Consider the following 21,229-nt stretch of genomic DNA (forward strand, 5'->3'; position numbering starts at 1 on the left):
AAGATGTTGGGGAGGGTTACTTTGCTCATTAAGAAGGCTGCCACTAGCCAAGACCCGTCCACGGGGAAAGGACGGAAGACCAAGGCTGGTAGGGGAGGTAAAACTGCCTTCCCCAAGAAGACGAGTGGCGAGGCGCAAGTGTCTCCGAGGGTAAAGAAGTCTCCTGCTGACGGGCCTTCCGAGACCATGATGGTCTCGAGTAGCAGCAGCGACGGGGAAGGGCTTGTGTTCCCCGTGAAGACAACTGGGGTGAGCAAGCGTCCCGGAGAAGATGCTGAGGGTGCTAAGAAGAAACGCCTTAGACACTCTTCTCCTGGTCGAAGGCAACAACAACAGCAATGACAGCAAGCACAACTACAACAACAACAGCAACAAGAACAATAGAGACAATCACCAACGTCACAGATGCAGCAACCACAACATCCAAACCAGCAGCGGCAACAAGGGCAATTACTTCTGCTGCCGCAGCAGCAAAAGCAACAGACCGGGGCCTTAATACCCCGTCTGCCTCCTCCCCCAGCCCAAAGGGGGTCCACCCTTCCGGGGTCTCCTTCTTCTCAGACAACCAACCTTCCTCTGCCTGGCCTGAAGTTCCACTTCCCACGGAAGCCAACCAGTTTCCCCGCTGCCCTCCTGGAGGGTGTAAGACGGGCCGATAGTTTTTTGAAGAGGCGGAGAAGGCTGTCACTCAGGGAAGGGCAGATAACTTGTCTGCCGTGAAGAGAGCTGAGCTGGCCGAGGGGGTGAGATCCCTTCACCCGGCCGGAGCGGTTTTGGATGGTCCAGCCTTGGAGAAGAGGCTGGTGCCTAGGCTCGGACGTGCATTGGCGCCGTTCGGAGCTGAGATGATGGAGGACATGGCCCTGAGCTTATGCGAGCTCAATTCTGAGAAATGGGCCATCAGTAGCAGCAAGGATCCGCTGTTGCTGACACACGCTGTGAAGCAGCAACTGTCCGGGGTAAGCCGTCAGTTGTTATTTTTTGGGATCATCTGTCTTTTGGTCCGGCTTTAGCTCATTCTGTTGTCTTTCCTTGCAGGCCTCTATGATCGCGGAACGCTCGTTCCGGGAGGTTGGTGCAGTTCTGGTTCAGCTGGAGGAGAGCCAACTGGCTCGCCAGGCCTTGGAGGCAGAGAAGCAGAAACTGACCCAACAGGCCTTGGAGGCTTCGGAGAAGATTGATCAGGCCCGGCGCACGGCTGAGGAAGAGGCGGACAAGAAATATCTTGCCAAATATCAAGAGTACCGGGCCAAGGCAGAGAATGAGTTTAGACAGCGGTCGGATGGGATGAAGGCCGAAAACTCCAAGCTCCGGGAAGAGCTGTCCCAAGCCAAGGTGGAGAAGGATACCCTGGAAGCTCGCTTGCAATCAAAAAATGATCTCCTCCTTAAGCGGCAAGAGGAATATTCCACTCTTCAGAGTAAGCTGCACGAGGAGGAGCAACTCCATAAGAGGAGCAGGGATCTCGTGTCTATGCTGCAGTTGGGGCTCGCCGAGAAGGATAAAGAGATCGGGGCCTTGCAATTCACTGCCAGGGGGCATGTGACCGAGAAGCAATCCGTGCTGAACCAAAATAGGGAGCAGTGCAAGGAGATTGATTCTCTTAAGGGGGAGCGGGATGCCTCCAAGACCGAAATGGAAAAATTGAGGGCTCAACTAACTGTCGCGGAGGCACAGCTGGCAACCTCCGAGGCGGAGCGCTTGAAGGAGAAGGAGGATGCTGAGGTGATACTGAACAGGACGATTAATATATCGCATGTGGTCCTCATGCATCAACTCTGGAAAGTGAACCCGGAGGTATTAGGCTATCTGGGAGATGATGCCGAAGCCATGAGGGAGAAGCTACTCGTGTGGGATCAAGGCCCAGAGGCGTACGTCCAAACTTTCAACATTGACGAACGTGCTGGAGCTCCTGAGGTGGGAGATCCCGGAGAGGCGGGGACCTCTGAACCTTCTCATGACAAAGTTCCGCCTTCCAATGAGCCGACTCCGCCAGTCTCAGTTGAAGCCGATGCCCCCGAGGCCGCGGTCGTGGAAGTTGCAGTTACCCCCAATGCTTGAAGGGGTTTTATCTTTAATTATTTTTCATTTTGAGTTTTTCATTGCGGACATATTTGCCATAATTATAGCATTCTCCTTTCTTTTCTGCCGAGTTCTTTATTTATCTTTGCTCTTAGGGTAGACTTTTATACGGTAGAAACTGTTGTAGGGGCGTATGAGGTTTTGGTTCCAACGGCCAAAACCTATGCACTTCCCACTTGAAGTTCTAACGGATGATGTCTTTTCCCACGTAGTTTCTAGGTTACGAAGGTTTCCTGGTTCCAACGGCCAGGCTCCTTTCACCGTATTTTAGCTTTCCTAAGGCAGATAGCCAATCCCGGGACTTGTAGTTATACGGTTCGCTGGGATTGCTAAGGTGAGTCGTTCCATGGTTTGGAACGGGAGTTCTTTTGGTGAGTGTCGCTAGACTTAAGGTTAGATCTTTGCGAAGAAAAACTAACCGTTATTGCGAACCTCATGGTGGCTGACTTCAGGGACCTGGCATGGAGCCCTGCGAGGCAAGGCTCGTTGCTGTCGGGGAAATCGCCACGCCCACCAGGTGTGATCTCGGAGCAGGGGCTTTGCGAAGCAAGGCCTGCCGTGAATGGTGGATCGACCATGTCTGCTCCTGGAGCTGAAACTTGCAATGGTCGAGGAGCTCGCCATGCATTATTTTGTGAGATCCGGAGCTGGAGTCTGCGAAGCAAGGCTTACAACGGTCGCGGATCTTGCCATCTTTCGCCTTGCGGGACCCGGAGCTGGAGCTTGCGAAGCAGAGCTCTACAGCGATCACGGATCTTGCCATCTTTCTCCTTGCGGGACCCGGAGCTGGAGCTTGCGAAGCAGAGCTCTACAGCGATCGCGGATCTTGCCATCTTTCGCCTCGCGGGACCCGGAGCTGGAACTTGCGAAGCAAAGCTCTACAGCGATCGTGGATCTTGCCATCCTTCGCCTTGCAGGACCCGGAGCTGGAGTTTGCGTAGCAAAGCTCTACAGCGATCGCGGATCTTGACATCTTTCGCCTTGCGGGACCCGGAGCTGGAGCTTGCGAAGCAAAGCTCTACAGCGATCGTGGATCTTGCCATCCTTCGCCTTGCAGGACCCGGAGCTGGAGTTTGCGTAGCAAAGCTCTACAGCGATCGCGGATCTTGACATCTTTCGCCTTGCGGGACCCGGAGCTGGAGCTTGCGAAGCAAAGCTCTACAGCGATCGCGGAGTATTCTGCAAAGGACTTGTCAGGGAGTTGGGGGTGTTTTGGCGTAGCTCTATGAACGTGCCTCAACCCCCAGTCCCGTCCATCGCTGGGCTACACAGGAGATAATTTTCATGATACATAATGGCAGGCATTTCCATGGCAATTTTCACATAAGCACATAATGCACATATGACACGTAATGCAAGCATGTTCATGGCAACAAATAAACCTAAGCTTAACAATTTAAACATTTCAAACAATTTAAAATTTTCAAACACAATGCTAGCACATAAGTGGTGTTCTGTGTACGTTTTGTTCAAGGGGCGTATGGCTATGCCTTAGCCATGTATACCCCCCAAGTGAGCGTGGGGTCCGGACGTCTCCGGACCGCGTGGTCACTTGTTAAAACGCAGCTTTGAACACAGGGATAAAAAGTACAGTAAAAGCGGAGTGAATCTCTCCGTGTTTCATTAAATTAGCCTGCTAGGCGTGAGTTTTACAACAGGGAGGATTATTTCCACATTTTTCACTTTTGCTAATTTCACCAAGGACTTCCGACTGGATGGTCCGGGGCCTACTGGTAGTAACGGCGGAGGTGCTCCGCGTTCCAGGCGCGCGGGACTTTAGATCCGTCGAGTCTCTTTAAGTGATACGTCCCATGGCCCACTTTTTCTTGGACTTCGTAGGGGCCTTCCCAGTTGGGTCCGAGGACTCCTACTCCTGGATCCTGCGTAGCAGGAAATACTCTCCGTAGGACAAGATCCCCAACTTCGAATGTACGGCTCTTGACTCTCGTGTTAAAGTGTCGGGCTATCTTGCCTTGGTACATTTTTAGTTGGACCTGCGACTGCTCCCGGAGCTCTTCGATCATGTCCAAGGACTCCTGGAGAAGGGCATGGTTCTGGGTAGGGTCGTAGGTATCTTGCCTGTGAGAGGGGATCATAGTTTCTACTGGGATGACGGCCTCGCAACCGAAGGTCATGGAATAAGGCGTGTGCCCCGTCGAAGTTCTCTCTGTTGTGCGATAGGCCCAAAGTACTCGCGGAAGTTCTTCCGGCCAGTGAGCCTTGCAGGCTTGGAGTTTTTTCTTCAACGTGGTCTTTAATATTTTGTTTACAGCTTCTACTTGCCCATTAGCCTGGGGTCTGGCGACTGCGGAAAAGCTTTTGATAATTCCATGCGAAGCACAGAAGTTCGTGAAGTGTTCACTGTCAAATTGCTTTCCGTTGTCGGACACAATTTTTCGTGGAAGCCCAAAACGACACACTATATTCCTGATGACAAAGTCCAGTGCTTTTTTAGATGTGACCGTGTTCATAGGTTCAGCTTCAGCCCATTTGGTGAAGTAGTCTACCGCGACTATGGCATACTTCACTCCACCCTTTCCAGTTGGGATGGAACCTACTAGGTCAATGCCCCAAACGGCGAACGGCCAGGGGCTAGTCATTAGGGTAATTTCTGTAGGCGGCGCTCGCGGAACCTTGGCGTACCTCTGGCACTGCTCACAGTTCCTGACATAATCCACACAATCCTTCTTCATGGTGGGCCAGAAGTATCCTTGTCGAAGGATCTTTTTGGAGAGGCTCAGCCCGGAGGTATGATCGCCACAGAAGCCTCCGTGAATCTCATGGATGATGGTGCTGACTTCGGTTCCGGCAACACACCTAAGGAAGGGTATGGACAACCCCCTGCGGTAAAGCTTTCCATCCATAACCACGTATCGGGGAGCTTGATATTGGAGCTTCCTTGCGTCAGCTTTATCAGTGGGGAGCTCTCCGGTGGTGAGAAATCTGAGGATGGGTCCTATCCAGGAGTGGGAATGGTCGATGATGGCGTTTATCCTTCGTGTCTCAGTACTGGGGGCTTCTAAGTGCCCGATGGGGACTAAGCCATACTGTTCAATCTCCGGGTCCGTTGCAAGCTTGGCCAGCGTGTCCGCGAGTGAGTTCTGGTCCCGGGGGACCTAGCGGATTTGGTAGCCTTTGAAATGCTGCAGTAGGTCGCGGGAGAGAAACACGTAGGCAGCCATCCTTTCGCCTTTCGTCTGGTATTCCCCGGATATTTGGTTTACCACAAGTAGGGAGTCGCTGTATACTTCGATTTTTTGGGCTCCGACTTCTCTGGCCAGTCGTAACCCAGCTAACATGGCTTCGTGTTCTGCCTCGTTGTTGGATGTTGGGAACGCGAAACGGATGGCGCTCTGGAGCTGATGCCCTTGGGGAGATATTAGGATGACCCCCGCTCCAGCTCCTTTTTCATTTGAGGCTCCGTCTACATAGACCTTCCATGTGGGAAGTTCCGGGACAGGATCTTCCGGGAGGTCATTCATTCCCGAGCATTCCACAATAAAGTCCGTGAGAGCTTGACCTTTTATGGAAACAAGTGGTTGGTAGTGGACGTCGAACTGGCTCAGTTCCATGGCCCACTTAAGCAATCTGCCAGAAGACTCGGGCTTCTGCAGGACTTGTCGGAGAGGGTGGTTGGTGAGTACTTTGATGGTGTGCGCCTGGAAATATGGCCTTAGCTTCCGTGAAGCAATTAGCAAGCAGAGGGAGAGTTTCTCGATCATTGAATATCTGGACTCGGCGTCCAATAACCTCTTGCTTACGTAATACACAGGGAGCTGGATACGGCCATCTTCCCGGACGAGAGCGGCACTCACTGCGTGCTCAGTCACAGCTAAGTATAAGAACAACGCCTCTCCTTCGACAGGTTTGGACAGAATGGGAGCTCGGGTTAAATGTTCTTTGAGGTGTTGGAAGGCTGCTTCGCATTCGGGGGTCCACTCGAACTTCTTGTTTCCTCGCAACACATTGAAGAAGGGGATACACTTGTCAGTGGCCTTGGATACGAAGCGGCTGAGAGCAGCTATCCTTCCGGTAACGCTCTGGACATCCTTATGTTTCCGGGGGGAAGGCATATCTATGAACGCCTTTATTTTCTCAGGGTTGGCTTCCACTCCGCGGGAGCTGACAATGAAACCGAGGAACTTTCCAGACGAGACCCCGAAAGTACATTTCTTTGGATTTAGTTTCATCCCGTACTTTCGGATCACGGCGAAAGCTTCCTCAAGGTCGTCACTGTGGTCCCCGGAGGTCTTGGACTTTACCAACTTGTCGTCCACGTACACCTCCATGTTCCTCCCCAGTTGGTCCTTGAACATTCTGTTTACTAGACGCTGGTACGTCGCCCCAGCATTCTTCAAACCGAAAGGCATGACCACGTAACAGTAGACACCCTTGTCCGTGAGGAAGCTGGTGTGTTCCTGGTCCGCGACATGCATCTTGATCTGGTTGTATCCGAAGTACACATCCATGAAGGATAAGAGTTCGTACCCGGAAGTAGCGTCTACCATCTGATCGATTCGCGGAAGAGGGAAACAATCTTTCGGGCAGGCCTTGTTTAGGTCCGTGAAGTCAATGCACATTCTCCAGGACCCATCAGGTTTCGGGACCAGAACTGGGTTGGCCAACCACACGGGATAGTGCGACTCCTGGAGAAAGCCTATGGACATCAATTTGTCCACTTCAGCTTTGACGGCTTCGGCTCTCACTGGGTCCAACGGCCTCCTCTTTTGGCGAATTGGAGTTGCAGATGGGTCTATGTTGAGTGCGTGGCACGCAACATTGGGATTAATCCCCGTCATATCAGCGTGGCACCATGCCAGGATATCCTGATTATCCTTCACAGTGGCCACGATCTTATCTCGAATGGCCGACGGCAGGTTTTTCCCCACCTGAATGACTTTGGTGGGTTCTCCCGGGTTGAGGATCACCTCTTCGACTTCCTCCATCGGCTCTATTGCTTTCTCGATTCCCACTCTTGGGTCGAGTTCGTCAAAGTATGCCTCCTGAGCACCCCCAGTTTCTGGTAATTCTTCCGCCAAAGGAATGGCAGCAAACGTCTCTTGGACCGTGTAGACGGATCGGACGGAGACGTTATAACAGCTCCGTGCACTTCTTTGGTCTCCTCGAAGGGTGCCAATACGCCCATCGTCGCATGGAAACTTCAAACATAAGTGGCGTATCGAGGTTATGGCCCCACAATCGATTAGGACCGGTCGGCCTAAGATGGCATTATACGCCGTGGGGCAGTCGACCACCACGAATGTGCTATGCTTGAAGGCACAAGCGTCGCTTTCTCCTCTGAGGGTGACTAGAAGTTGAATTTTGCCTAATGGCATGAGTGCGTCCCCATTGAACCCTTGAAGCTGGATGGGGCATGGGGCCAGGTCTGTCTCGGTCAATCCGATCGCGTGGAAGGCCGCTTTGAAGAGGATGTTTACGGAGCTTCCGTTATCGACCAAGATCCGTGAGACCTTCTTATTGGCAATCTGGGCTTCCACCACGAGGGGATCGTTGTGGGGGAAGTGCACATGTCGAGCATCGTCCTCCGTGAAGGTGATGGGAAGATCCATCATTCGGGGACGTTGAGCAGGTGATTGAACCAAGGCGCACATCTCCTCGACGTGTTCTAACTCCCTCAAGTACCTCTTCTGGGAGTTGCGGGTGCTTCCGGCAAGGTGCGGTCCTCCGGAAATGGTGGCTACGTGTCCGTCAACGGGTGGCGGAGCAAGGCCGGGCGGATATGGGTTGCCCGGTCCTGGAGCCAACAAGGCAATGGGCGCCGGAGCGGGTGGAGCAGGAAGCGCTGGGTACTGAGACCCGGGAGCTTGGGGGTGACCGGCTCCAGGAGCGCTAGCGGTCCCCCTCTGTCCCGGGGAATATGCAGCTCCGTGAACCACCCCCTGTCCGGGATAGATAATGGGTATCCTCACCCACTGACCGAGGTGTCCCGCTCTTGCTAGGGACTCGATCTCATCCTTCAGCTGAAGGCACTCGTTCGTGGTGTGCCCCACGTCTCCGTGGAACTCACACCTTTTATTGGAGTCTCGCGGACGTCTTCCTCCGTGAGACACTTTCGGGGGCTTCCTGTAGTTGACCATATTACAGGTCGCCCGATAGACATTCTCTCGCGAGTCTATCAAACTGGTATATTCCGTGAACTTGGGCTCATAGTCCTTCCGGGGCTTCTTTGAATGGTCTCCCCGGTTGGAGTTTCTTCCGCTTCGTTTGCTCCGCGATTGGCTCAAATTTCGTTCTGGGGCTTCCGCTTGCGGCTGCGGCATGCCAGGAGCGATACTACATCCGGTTTGTACAGCTCCGTACCCAGAGAAATGGGTTTGACTCGGCGTCTGAGCAGACGCGGAAGGTCCGTACACACTTGGAGTGAATTGGGCTCCTGGAAGCGTGAGGGCTGGTGCGGAAGCTTGCGAAGCAAAGCTCGGCGCAGTCACGGAAGGCATTGGAGCTGGGGGAACTCCAAAGGCCTGCTGGTAGGCATCCTCAAGGTTGATGATTCCCTGAGCCTTTGACATGAATTCGGACAGCGTTTCTGCCCGTCTCCTCTGCATTTCCCCCCATAGCAGGGAGCCGACAGTAAGGCCCGATTGGAGGGCGATCAGCTTCATGTCATCGCTGACCTTGGTCTTTGCAGCAGCTTCCATCATTCTCTGAATGAAAGCTTTGAGGTTCTCAGTGGGTTGCTGCTTGATGTTGGTTAAGGAACCAACCTCCATGTCGTGGTCGCGGGCAGCAATAAACTGCCTCCTGAATGCGGACTGTAGCTCCTTCCAACTGTGGATTGATCCGGGAGCTAATCTTTTCCACCAGTCCTCCGCGGACTTGGTAAGGGTGAGTGAGAAGCACATGCATTTGGCGTCCTCACTAACACGCGCCACTTGCATCATTTTGTTGTATTTAGCTAGGTGGGTACGCGGGTCTGTCCTCCCATCATATAATTCTATGTGGGGCATTTTGAAGTTATCCGGGAGGGACGTTTCCGCGATCCTCCGAATACATGGTTCCGGGTCTTCCTCCTCAGAGTCTGACAGGGCCCCACTTTGCTTCCGGACCAGCTTGGTCAAGGCAGCAATCTGTTCCTCGAGCCTCTTCGTATCATTCTCCGGGAGGTAACATCCCCGGAGCTTGTCATTAATATGATTTCGGAGGTCATCTCCGCGAGGCCGGGCCTTTTCTCCTTTGGCCTTTTCATACTTGGCCTCCAACCTTCTTCTTAGGTCCACCGTGGACCAGCTATCTTCGGAGTGCGAGTTCGCAGCCCGACCGTCCTGGTTGACGGAATCACTGGGGCGGTTGATCCTTCCCCTAGGCCTGGGTGCCTTAGCACCGGGCCCTTTAGGCACGGAGTGCCCCCTTGGGGCTGAAGGACGTCTGGGCTTAGGAGCGCCAGAGACCTTCTGCGCGCGGGGGGGGTAGTCGACCTTGTGATTCACGCCTTTAGGAGGTGCAGGGGCGTCAGCGCGCACAGGCTCTCCAACTTTTTCTTTGCCCTTGTTAGGGGCGGCTTTGGATGGTCCAGCAGCGGCTGGATCCGGCATTGCGGCATCAGCACCACCTAAAACAGAGGCGTCCTCGTCCGAGTCGCCTAGGTCTCCGAACTTGCTTTGGAGGCGCTCCATCATGCGCTGCATTTTTTCGAAGAGGCGCTCCTGCTCAGCAAGCTTAGCTTTGGTGACCTCCAGTTCTTCGGCTACTTGGACCAGTTCTGGGTCCTTCTCATAGTAGCAGCCGTCCTTGTAATAACCGTCTTGGACATACTCTTCTTCGTCTTCTAAGTATGTTTTATCTTCGGTACTGACCCGATCCTGGCGGGATGTCGGGTCTTCACCTTGGTAGTCCAAGGGTTCGCTTTGCACCACATCTTCCATCACGGTATCGGGGTTGACCGTAGCATTTTTGTCAACAGCGGATTTTCTCGTAGTCACCATCTCTTTAGTACGAAGTGAAAACAAAAAACGTACACAAAAAAAGAGCTGACTAACAACTTCCTACAACTCTCAATGAAAGCACCAAGATGTTTACCTAGTTTTTCGGAAACGAATACTAACAGAATAATAAAAAGATAAGAACTGTAGAAATGCTGAAATGTAACTAAACAAACAGTGTTTTTACGTGGTTCAGGCGTTAACAAGCCCTAGTCCACGAGTCGATGTTATTATACTTGGAAAAGGTTACAGTAAGATGGCTGGTGCACAAGAACTTCACACACTCACAGTGTTTCTCTCGGGTTCTCTTGAAGAAGATGAAGCTAGAGAGATTTTAGTAGAGTTTTTGCTATGTGATTTGTTCGTCGTCCCTCTTCTTATAAAATGAAGGGGTCTTTATGGCTAGGATTTCGGATTAGGGTTTTTCTCTACGTACATGAGTCTTAATTACACCAGCCATAAATAGGGGATACAATTACTGTAGTAGCATGGCTACAAGACTCTATGTGGGTATATTTACGTGAAAGTATGGGGAACACACAAAGTCAGCCGTCTTTTCCAAGTTGTCAGCGGAACAGTAGGCGAAAAGGTACCCTTAGGCGTGCTGGGATGTGTGCGGCTTTGACCTGACGGGCGTGTCAGGCGGGATCCTGTGTCAGACGGATATCATTCCAAATATGCCTTCTCCCGGACTCGACCGTTCGGTTTTGTTCTGTGCGAGGCACGGAACTGTTTCCGCGGAGACCACTCGAAGAGCCTCTCCTGGAAGGGGCTTCCCCGAGGGGTATCCTTCGGGAGTCCGGGAGAGTCGACGAGTTTCCGTGTTGTGCTTGCTTGGAAGAGTAATCCGGACACTAAACAGGAGAGGCGAAGCCTTTCTGTCCATCCGCGAGCTCTGGTCACCTACCGTGAAAGACATCGATAATTCTGCTTCCCCGAGGACATCAATCTAAACGCTATCCGGAAATCTGGATAACAGTATTGATTAACTTTGTTGCTACATATTCATTTGTTTCTAGTATGGTGATTCATAGATTGTGTAGACCTAGTGAGTACTGTATTGGGGGGTTTGGGACTATACTGCCTACATGGGAGCGGGTAGTTTCTAGGAGATGGATTAGAGCACTGCCAGTGATGGTTGATGGTAGGGAGCTATCAGTAGACCTGATTGAGTTAGGAATGGAGGATTTTGACATGATTTTGGGAATGGATTGGCTGGTTAGATACAGGGCTACTATTGATTGTAGGAAGAAGATGGTGACTTTGAGCCGGAGGGAGAGGATCCCTTTGTTTTTGTGGGTGCGATATGTGGACCTTGCATACCCATGATATCAGCGCTGAGAGCCAAAGACTTATTACAGGGAGGATGTATAGGTTTTCTGGCTAGTGTGGTGGATACTACCAGAGTTTTTCCAATAGGGTCGGGAGAGACTAGATTGGTTCGTAAATTCTTAGATGTATTCTGTAATGACCCAAAATTACTAATAAGGCTTAAGGGCCTTGATTAGTGTGCCGGGAGGGCATCCCTGGATTATGTGTGATTTAAATGATTAACTGCGTGATTATGTGATAAGCATGCTTATATGATTATTTGGATATATGAAATGCATGATTATGAGTATTAGTATGCATGTAGGCCCTGATTAGGTTATAAGGGCATATTCGTAATTTTGGCCCGTTGAGGGCATAAATGTAAATATTTGTGATAAATTGTTGATACCACATTATTATGTGGATATATCTACAGCTTGTGACTCAAGGCGGTCCTAGTGAGTGGTTTAGCAAAAAATTCACGGTGGGAATTTATACCCAGCTCGGGGAAGCCTGGGGGTATTTCTGGGAATCTAGGAAATATATTGGAGACTATTTGACATTGAGGAAAATAATTGGTGATTAGTTAGGTGTTGGGATGCAAGCGGTAATTATTAGGGACACTCGAGGAATTAGCGAGAATTGGGAGCAATGACCAAAATGCCCTTAGAATGTTTTAAGGTTTAGATTTTCATGGGAGGGCAAAATGGTCATTTGGTTTAATAAGGGATAAGAGTTAATTCTGCTTTTAGCCTTAGTGGAATATGTAGAATGTTTGAGAAGTTGAAGGAAAGCAAAAAGAAAGAAAAGAAGGAGGAAAGAAAGAAGGAAAAACAGAACTCATAAGCTAACCTTTTCTCTCACTCGGTTTACCATTCTCCACCATCTCTTGAGGATTTTTGGAGCTGTAAATTCAGGGGAAGCTCAAGCTGGAGCTTGGGGCTAAGGACCTTGGTGAAGCTAGAGAATTTAACAGGGATTAGCCACTCAATTGAGGTAAGTTTCAAGGTTTTGATGAGTTTCTAAACTATGTTAGGATTTATTTCTGAAACTTGGTTTTTGATGGAAGTTAAGGGAGTTAAGTTTTGGGAATTGAGGAGTTAAAGGCTGGAGAGGCTTGGAGGATAACCCAGGGTTGAATTCCTTCATTGAAGGTAACAATTTTTGGCTTTGAAGTTCTGAGTTTCTTAATTTATGGTTGAGTTCTTGAGTCTTAAGTTCAATTCTTGTTTTTCTTTATTTGATGGTGCATGTGGTTGAATTTAAGGTTGTTGGGCCTTGTGGGGTGAGATGTAGTGATTGGTAGGCTTGTTTTGAAGTATGGTTGAGGTTTGTAAGGGTTCTAAGGGCTTTTGGTTTGAGGGAAATCGAAGGAAGAAAAACAAAGTGTTGAAGGTTCTGTGACTAGCGCTGTAGCGCTAGCCTTTGGGCACTATAGCGCTAGGCTTCTGTTTTTCTGGGCCTTTTAGCTATGCTTGTAGCGCTGTAGCACCCACTCTATGGTGTTGTAGCGCTACCCTGCCTTCAGAAGTGGATTTTTGGGTTATTTCTTAGGGTTTTTTCCAGGGGGCTCAGGGTTTGATTCCACCACCCCGTTTGGTGGAATTAGGGCTTCCCGAGCGCTCGGGATTGGTCCCGTGGTTAGGTTATGGAATTGAAGTTTAGTGATGGTTCTAATTTGTGGTTGTGACTAGGCGTACGCTAGGTCTCGGACGGGATCGTGCTTGAGGGTCAGTTTCACTAATCAAGCTATCGGAATCTAAAGGTAAGAAATTGCACCCGGTTATGTGTTTGTGTTGGGACTAAGAGCTCCCTATATTCATATGTGATGTCATGAGATGGTATTATGCCATGGGACATGTGATAAAAGGCCTAAGCATGCCGGAATCAATATTTGTGTACAGGGCACGGCTCGGCCACTGGTAGCTGAGGAGAGCTTAATATTCACTGAGCTCGGTTTAAGCGGGCCGGAGTCGGTGGGATAAATAGGGGATGCGAACTAAGGGTGTCGACCCTAGTTAATATATGAATTGGTTATTAATGTAAATTTGATGAACTTGGTATGTTGAATGCCTAATCAAGTGAATATTATAGATGCTGAATATATGATTATGGTCTATGAGTTATCTGATTGATTGATTAATGTTTATACTCTGTTATCTGGTTTTCTTGTTGGGCCTTGGCTCATGGGTGCTACGTGGTGCAAGTAAAGGCAAGGGCAAGGTGGACTAGTCCTGAGTTAGAGAGCTTTGAAGCTGAATGTACATAGTCAGCTGATCGGCCGCCGCAGTCGAGGAGTGGTACATGACGGGGAAAGCCTAAATGTATGTTTTTCCCTTAGAGTGGCTAATAGTTGTACATATATTCTGGAATTTTGTAAACTGTCTTTTAAACTCTATTTCTTTTGGGATCCCATGTATAGAATGTTTATTTAAATGAAATGCATATTTTATGACCAGAATCTTTTAACCCTAGCTCAATTATGGTTTTAGTAACACGTTTCTAACTAAATGACTTGATTAGCAAGTCTTGCACCTTTCAAACACACAGTGTAACGATCATGGCTATCCAGGGCGTTACATATTCCTTGAGGATTTACCAGGGTTGTCGCTACACAGGGAGATTCATTTCGTCATTGAGTTGGCACCGGGGACACAGCCAGTGTCGAGGGCACCATATAGAATGGCACTGATAGAACTGAAGGAATTGAAGATGCAGTTACAGGAGCTTCTGGATTTGGGGTTCATCAGGCCTAGCTTCTCGCCTTAGGATGCTCTGGTTTTGTTTGCGAAGAAGAAGGATGGGACTCTGAGAATGTGTATAGACTATAGAGACTTGAACAAGTTGACCATCAAGAATAAGTACCCTCTACCAAGGATCGATGACTTGTTTGATCAGCTGCAGGGAAAGACGGTATTTTCAAAGATTGATCTTTGATATGGTTATCACCAGCTGAGGATCAAGGACGAGGATATACTGAAGATGGCCTTCCGTACGAGGTATGGGCACTATGAGTTTCTGGTCATGTCATTTAGTTTGACCAATGCCCCAGCAGCCTTCATGGATTTAATGAATCGGGTGTTTAAGGATTTCTTGAATCAGTTTATGATTGTCTTCATTAACGACATCTTAGTGTACTCCAGTTCAGAGGCAGAGCACGAGCAACATCTTCAACAGGTCTTGCAGAGATTAAGAGAACACCAGTTGTACACCAAATTTAAGAACTATGAGTTCTGGCTACCAGAAGTGACATTCCTCGGACATATTGTTGGTAAAGATGGGATTAAGGTTGATCCATCTAAAGTGGAGGCAATTAGAGATTGGCCGAGCCCAAGGAATGCCTTAGAGGTTCGGAGTTTCCTCAGGTTAGCAGGTTAATATAGACGGTTCATGGAAGGGTTCTTGAAGATTGCTTCACTGATGACAGAATTGACACAGAAGAATTTGAAGTATGTTTGGTCAGATAAGTGTGAGAACAGTTTTCAAGAACTGAAGCGGCGACTTATTACTGCACTTGTGCTGAGTCTTCCTTCGGAGGAAGGAAAGTTTGTGGTTTATTGTGACACGTCTAGTTGGGTTTGGGCTGTGTGTTGATGCAGAATGAGAAGGTTATAGCTTATGCATCACGACAGCTGAAGGAGTATGAGCAGCGGTACCCTACCCATGATTTGGAATTGGCAGCAGTGGTATTTGCACTGAAGGTGTGGTGACATTATTTGTATGGGAAGAAGTGCGAGATATACACTGAAAGAGTTTGAAGTACTTCTTTATCCAGAAGGACTTGAACATGAGGCAGAGGAATTGGCTGGAGTTGGTAAAGGACTATGAATGTGATATTCTTTACCACCCAGGGAAATCCAATGTAGTGGCGGATGCAATGAGTCGTTGAGGCTCAGGGAAATTGTTTAGTTCCACTCAGATATCGAGGGAGTCGGCTGATGAGATGTCCAGAGTGATGATAAAGTTGGTGGTGGGTCGGTTGGCCAACATTACTTTACAGTCGACTCTACTGGAGCGGATTAAGGAGGGTCAGTTGGTGGATGCATAGTTACTGGAGGTTAGAGAGAATGTCTTAGTCGGAGTAGCTAAGGACTATTCTATTTCCGAGGTTGGTTTACTACGGTATTAGGGTCAGATTTGTGTTCCGACTGATGTGGGGATTAGACGCGAGATACTGGATGAATCATACACCATGTCGTACTCACTTCATCCATGAACCAAAAAGATGTATCAGGATCTACAGACATTGTATTGGTGGCCCGGGATGAAGAAGGATGTGATGGAGTACGTGGCTAGGTGTTTGACCTTTAAACAGGTGAAAGCTGAGCATCAGCGACCAGCGGGGTTGCTTCAGCCTTTGGGTATTCCCGAGTGGAAATGGAAGGATATTACGATGGACTTTGTGGGAGGATTACCCAGGACAGTGGGGCTTCATGACTAGGTGTGGGTGATAGTGGAAAAATACACCAATTCAACTCATTTTCTTCCAGTGAAGATGACTTATACAGTGGATCAATATGCAGAGTTGTATGTGAGGGAAATCGTACGTCTCCACAGGGTTCCTAAGTCTATTATGTCAGACCGGGATCCTATCTTTACCTCCAAGTTTTAGGGTAGTTTGTAGAAGGCTATGGGTACTCAGTTGAAGTTCAGCATAGCCTTTCATCCTCAAACTAATGGATAGTCTGAGAGGATGATTCAGGTGTTAAAGGATATTCTTAGAGAATGCGTGATTGACTTTGAGGGATCTTGGAGTAAGTATCTCCCGTTGATTGAGTTCTCATACAACAACAGTTATCAATCAACGATTAGAGTGGCTCCATATGAGATGTTATATGGGAGGAGATGTAGATCACCCATTCATTGGGATGAGATGGGCGAGAGGAAGTATTTGGGACCGGACATGGTTCAGAAGACTAATGAGGCTATTGAGAAGATTCGAGCTCGAATGCTCGCCTCATAGAGCAGACAGAAAAGCTACATTGATCCTAAGTGTAGGGACGTGGAGTTCCACGTTGGGGACCGCGTGTTTCTGCGAGTTTCACCATTGCGAGGGGTGAGAAGGTTTGGGAAGAAGGGCAAGCTGAGCCCTAGATTCATTGGACCTTTTGAGATCCTGGAAAGGATCGGACAGGTGGCTTACAGGTTAGCCTTGCCACCATCGTTGCTAGGAGTTTATGACGTATTCCATGTTTCTATGCTTCGGAAGTACGTCTCAGATACCACACATGTGTTGAAGTATGAGGACTTAGAATTGCAGACGGATTTGTCTTATGAGGAGCGACCGGTTCAGATCTTAGACAGGAAAGATAAGGTTCTACGGAACAAGACGATTCCTCTGGCTAGAGTATTATGGAGGAATAGTAGGGTCGAGGAAGCGACCTGGGAACTTGAGTCAGCAATGCAGGATCAGCATCCCGAGTTATTAGGTAAAATTTCGAGGAAGAAATTCTCAGTAGGAGGGAATAGTTGTAACGACCCAAAATCATTAATAAGGCTTAAGGGCCTTGATTAGCATGCTGGGAGGAATAATTGGTTTATGTGTGATTGAAATGATTAAATTCATGATTATGTGATAAGCATGATTATATGATTATATGGTTATGTGAAATGCATGTTTATGAGCATTAGATATGCATGTGGGCCCTATTTAGCTTATAGAGGAATATTTGAAATTTTGGCCTGTTGAGGGCATAAATGTGATTATTTGTGGTAAATTGTTGACACCACATTATTATGTGGATGTATTTGCAGCTTATAGCTCAAGACGATCCTAGTGAGCAGTTTGGCGAAATAGTCACGGCAGGGATTTATACCTGGCTTAGGGGAGCCTGGGGGTATTTCTAGGAATTTGGGAAATATATTGGAGATTTTTAGACATTGGGGAAAAATTATTTGTGATTAATTAGATGATGAGATTTAAGTGGTAAATATTAGGGACACTCGAGGAATTAGCGGGAATTGGGAGCAAATGACCAAAATACCCTTAGATTGATTAAAAGGCTTAGTTTTTAATTGGGAGGGTAGAAGAGTCCTTTGGCTATTAGGAAAGATAACTCATATAATCTGTTTCCCTTAGACTATAGTAGAAAGAAGTAGAAGCACTGAAGGAAAGAAAGAAAAATAGAGAACACTCAACTCCCTCTTTCCCCTTTCTCACGATTTCTTTCTCTCTCACTCTACCTTGAGAATTTTGAAGCTAAGAACTCAAGAGGAACTCTGGGCTAGGTTTTGGGGCTTTGAACCTTGGAGTAGGTAAGGAGTTCAGCTGGAATTAGCTTCCAAATTAAGGTAAGTTTTAAGGTTTTATTTGAGTTTGCTGAGCTTTGTTGAGAATGATTTCTGAGTTTGGTTTTGGATGAAAGTTTAAGGATTTAAACTTGGGAATTGGAGGATCAAAGCTAGGAGGAGCATTGAAGGCAACCTAGGGTCGGATTCATTCATCAGAGGTAACAATTTCAGACCTTGATTATCTGGGTTTTCTGGTTTTAGATGGTGGTCTTGAGCTTTAGAGTTCAAGTGTTTGTTTTTTGTGCTTGATGAAGTTGTTAGCCAAGTTTTGGTGTTATGTGGGTGTATTGGTTGAGCTATAGTGAGTTGTCGATTCAATTTTGAGTTTAGTTGAGGTTTGGAGTGTGTTTTTGGAGCTTTGTCTCGAGAAAGTTCGATGGGAAAAACCTAGAATTTTGCATGTTCGGGTTACAGTGTTGTAGCGCTAGGCTGGGAGCGCTATAGTGCTAGGCTGTGTTCCTAGGGGGTTGGGTTTCTGTCTATAGCACTGTAGTGCCCTCTTGTAGCGCTACCCTGCCTCCAAAACTTGGTTTTTGGGTACTTTTTAGGGTTTTGGCTTGGGGGCTAGGGGGACGGTTTCACTAATTCATTTGGTGGAATTAGAGGTCCCGAGAGCGTGAGTTTGGTCCTGGGATTGTCCTTTAGAATTCAAACTTATCGAAGTACCATTTTATGGGTTGTGACTAGGTGTACGTTAAGGCTCAGAATGGGATCATGCTCGAGGGTCATCTCTAATAACTAAAGCACTCGGAATTAAAGGTAAGAAAACTGGTCCCTTCTGTGTGGCTGTGAAGGGACTAAGGGCTCCCTATATCTGTATACAATTGATGTATGAATATGATGTGCCATGTGAGGATGAAATAAACGGCCTAAGAGTGCCGAAACTGATATATGTGCAAAGGATGCGGCTCGACCATTGGTAGTTGAGGACAGATTAATAATCACTGAGCTTGGTTTAAGCAGGCTGGAGTCAGTGGGTTAAACACTGTGTTCGCCCTAAGTGAGCCGGAGATAGTGGGTTAAATAGAGGGTGCGGCCTAAGGGCGTCTACCCTGACTATTGTATGATGAATATGGATATGTTATTATTGTTGTTTGTTGATTATAACTTATTTAATACTAAGATGAATGGCTTATGAATAATTGTTTGACCTCTCTGAGTAGATGACTATTTTGGCATGCTGAATACCTGGTTAATAGGTTTATGGATTATTTGTTTGTCTATATCGTTTATGCTCTGCATTATGGTTTTCTTGCTGGGCCTTGGCTCACGGGTGCTACATGGTTTAGGTAAAGGTAAGGGCAAGGTGGACCAGTCTTGAGTTGGGGAGCTCTGGGGCAGAATGTACATAGTCAGCTGCTCTTCCGCCACGGCAAAGGAATAGTGGAGGGACAGAAAAACCTGAAATGCGTATTTTGCCATTTGAATGGCTTATGGATGCATATAACTCTGAAATTTTGAAAACTGTCTTTTAAAACCTGTTTTTGGGATCCCATGTACTAAACGTTTATTTAAATGAAATTTGTCTTTTATGACCAGAATCTTTTTAACCCTAGTTCGATTATGGTTTTAGTGTCACATTTTTAACTAAATGACTTGATTAACAAGTCTTGAACCTTTATAAACACACAGTGTAACGGTCTTGGTTATCCAGGGTGTACAATAGGTGCTCTTCAATACTTAACAATCACTCGTCCTGACATCACTTATATTGTCTCAAAGTTGAGCCATTTATGCAAAATCCTACGGTCATTCATTGGAAGGCTTGTAAAAGAGTGTTAAGGTTTCTAAAAGACATTATCACTTATGGTATTTGTTTCAGGCCTGAATCCACAAAGACACTCACTCTACAAGGTTTCACTGATACGTATTGGGCTAGCTTGTAACGCCCTGGATAGCCAAGACCGCTACACTGTGTGTTTATAAAGGTGCTAGACTTGCTAATCAAGTCATTTAATTAAAAACGTGTTACTAAAACTATAGTGCAACTATGGTTAAAAGATTTTGGTCTCAAAAGTCACATTTCTTATAAATAAACATTTTCTATTTACACGAGATCCCAAAAATAATAAGATTAAAACCATTTACAAGGATTCAAAATTTAAATACTAGCCACTCTAAGGCAAAACAGACTGTTAAGCATTCCTTATCCCGATCCACTCCTCGGCCATGGTGGCCGAATAGCTGGCTATGTACATTCAGCCCCACAGCTCTCCGTCTCAAGGTTGGTCCAACTTTCCTTTGCCTTTACCTGCACCACGTAGCACCCGTGAGCCAAGGCCCAGCAAGAAAACACAATAACAAAGCATAACCAATCAACAAACAGTCAAATATCTCATATCGCATAAGCATGTACTTAATCAGTTTAAGCATTCATGACAATCAAGTGTTCATCACACTAAGTATATCAATTCATATCAATAATCAATCCACATACAATAACTAGGGTTAGCACCCTTAGGCCGCACCCTCTGTTTATCCCACTGACTCCGGCCCGCTTAAACCGAGCTTAGTGAATGTTAAGCTGTCCTCGGCTACCAGTGGCCAAGCCGCCCCCTGTGCGCAAATATTGTATACGGCACCCCTTAGGTCGTTTATCACATGTCCCATGGCATAATAACATCTTTGACATTATACAGATATGGGGAGTACTTAGTCCCATCACAAACACATAACCGGGTGCAGTTTTCTTACCTTTAAATTTTCTAGCTTCGTTCACTTTGATCCTTGAGCACGATCCCCATTGAGCCCTAGCGCACACCTAGTCACAGCCATAGATCAGAATCATCACCAACCTCAAGTCCAAAACCTAACCTCGGGTCCAATCCCGAGCCCTCAGGAAGCCCCAATTCCACCAAACGGGGTGGTGGAATCGAACCCCGAACCCCCGGGCAAAAACCCTTGAAAATAACTCAAAAACCCCTTTCTGGAAACAGGGTAGCACTACAGCGCTCTTTGGAGGGCGCTACAGCGCTACAAACAGAGCCCAAAACCGTCCCAGGGTATATGGCCTAGCGCTACAGCGCCCAAAGGCTAGCGCTATAGTGCTAGTCACAGAACAGCAAATGCTGTTTTTCCCCCCTTCAATTTTCCCCGAGCCAAACCTTACTAAAACTTCTCCAAACTTCCTCCAAACTTAGAATCAAGCTTACTAACATGTCTAACTCATCCCAAGCATCCCAACCATACCAAACTTAAACACATGCACCCCTAAACTCAAAATTCACCATGGTTGAACCTCAAACTCAGAAACTTCATCAAACAATCAAAACCTCATAATTTAGAGCTAGAATTTCATACCTTCAATGGGGATTCGACCTTAAGTTAGCCTCTACACCTTCTTGGCTTACTCATCCTCAAACCCCTAGCTTGAATTCCCTAGAATTCCCATCAAATTTAGTTTAGACATCTTAGTTCAACATGGAAACCAGAAACTGAAGAAAACCTCAAAGTCTTACCTCAACTGAATGGTTTATTCTTGCTAAATCCTTGCCAATTCTTCAAGCTAGACCAAGGACTCTAGCCTCAAGCTCTTACTCTGGCTTTCCCTGAGTGTCTGCTCCAAAAGACCTCAATAATTGATGGAGAAAAGCCTAAACCGATAG

This window comes from Humulus lupulus, chromosome 4 (genome assembly GCF_963169125.1).
Source record: "Humulus lupulus chromosome 4, drHumLupu1.1, whole genome shotgun sequence".
Taxonomy (NCBI): domain Eukaryota; kingdom Viridiplantae; phylum Streptophyta; class Magnoliopsida; order Rosales; family Cannabaceae; genus Humulus; species Humulus lupulus.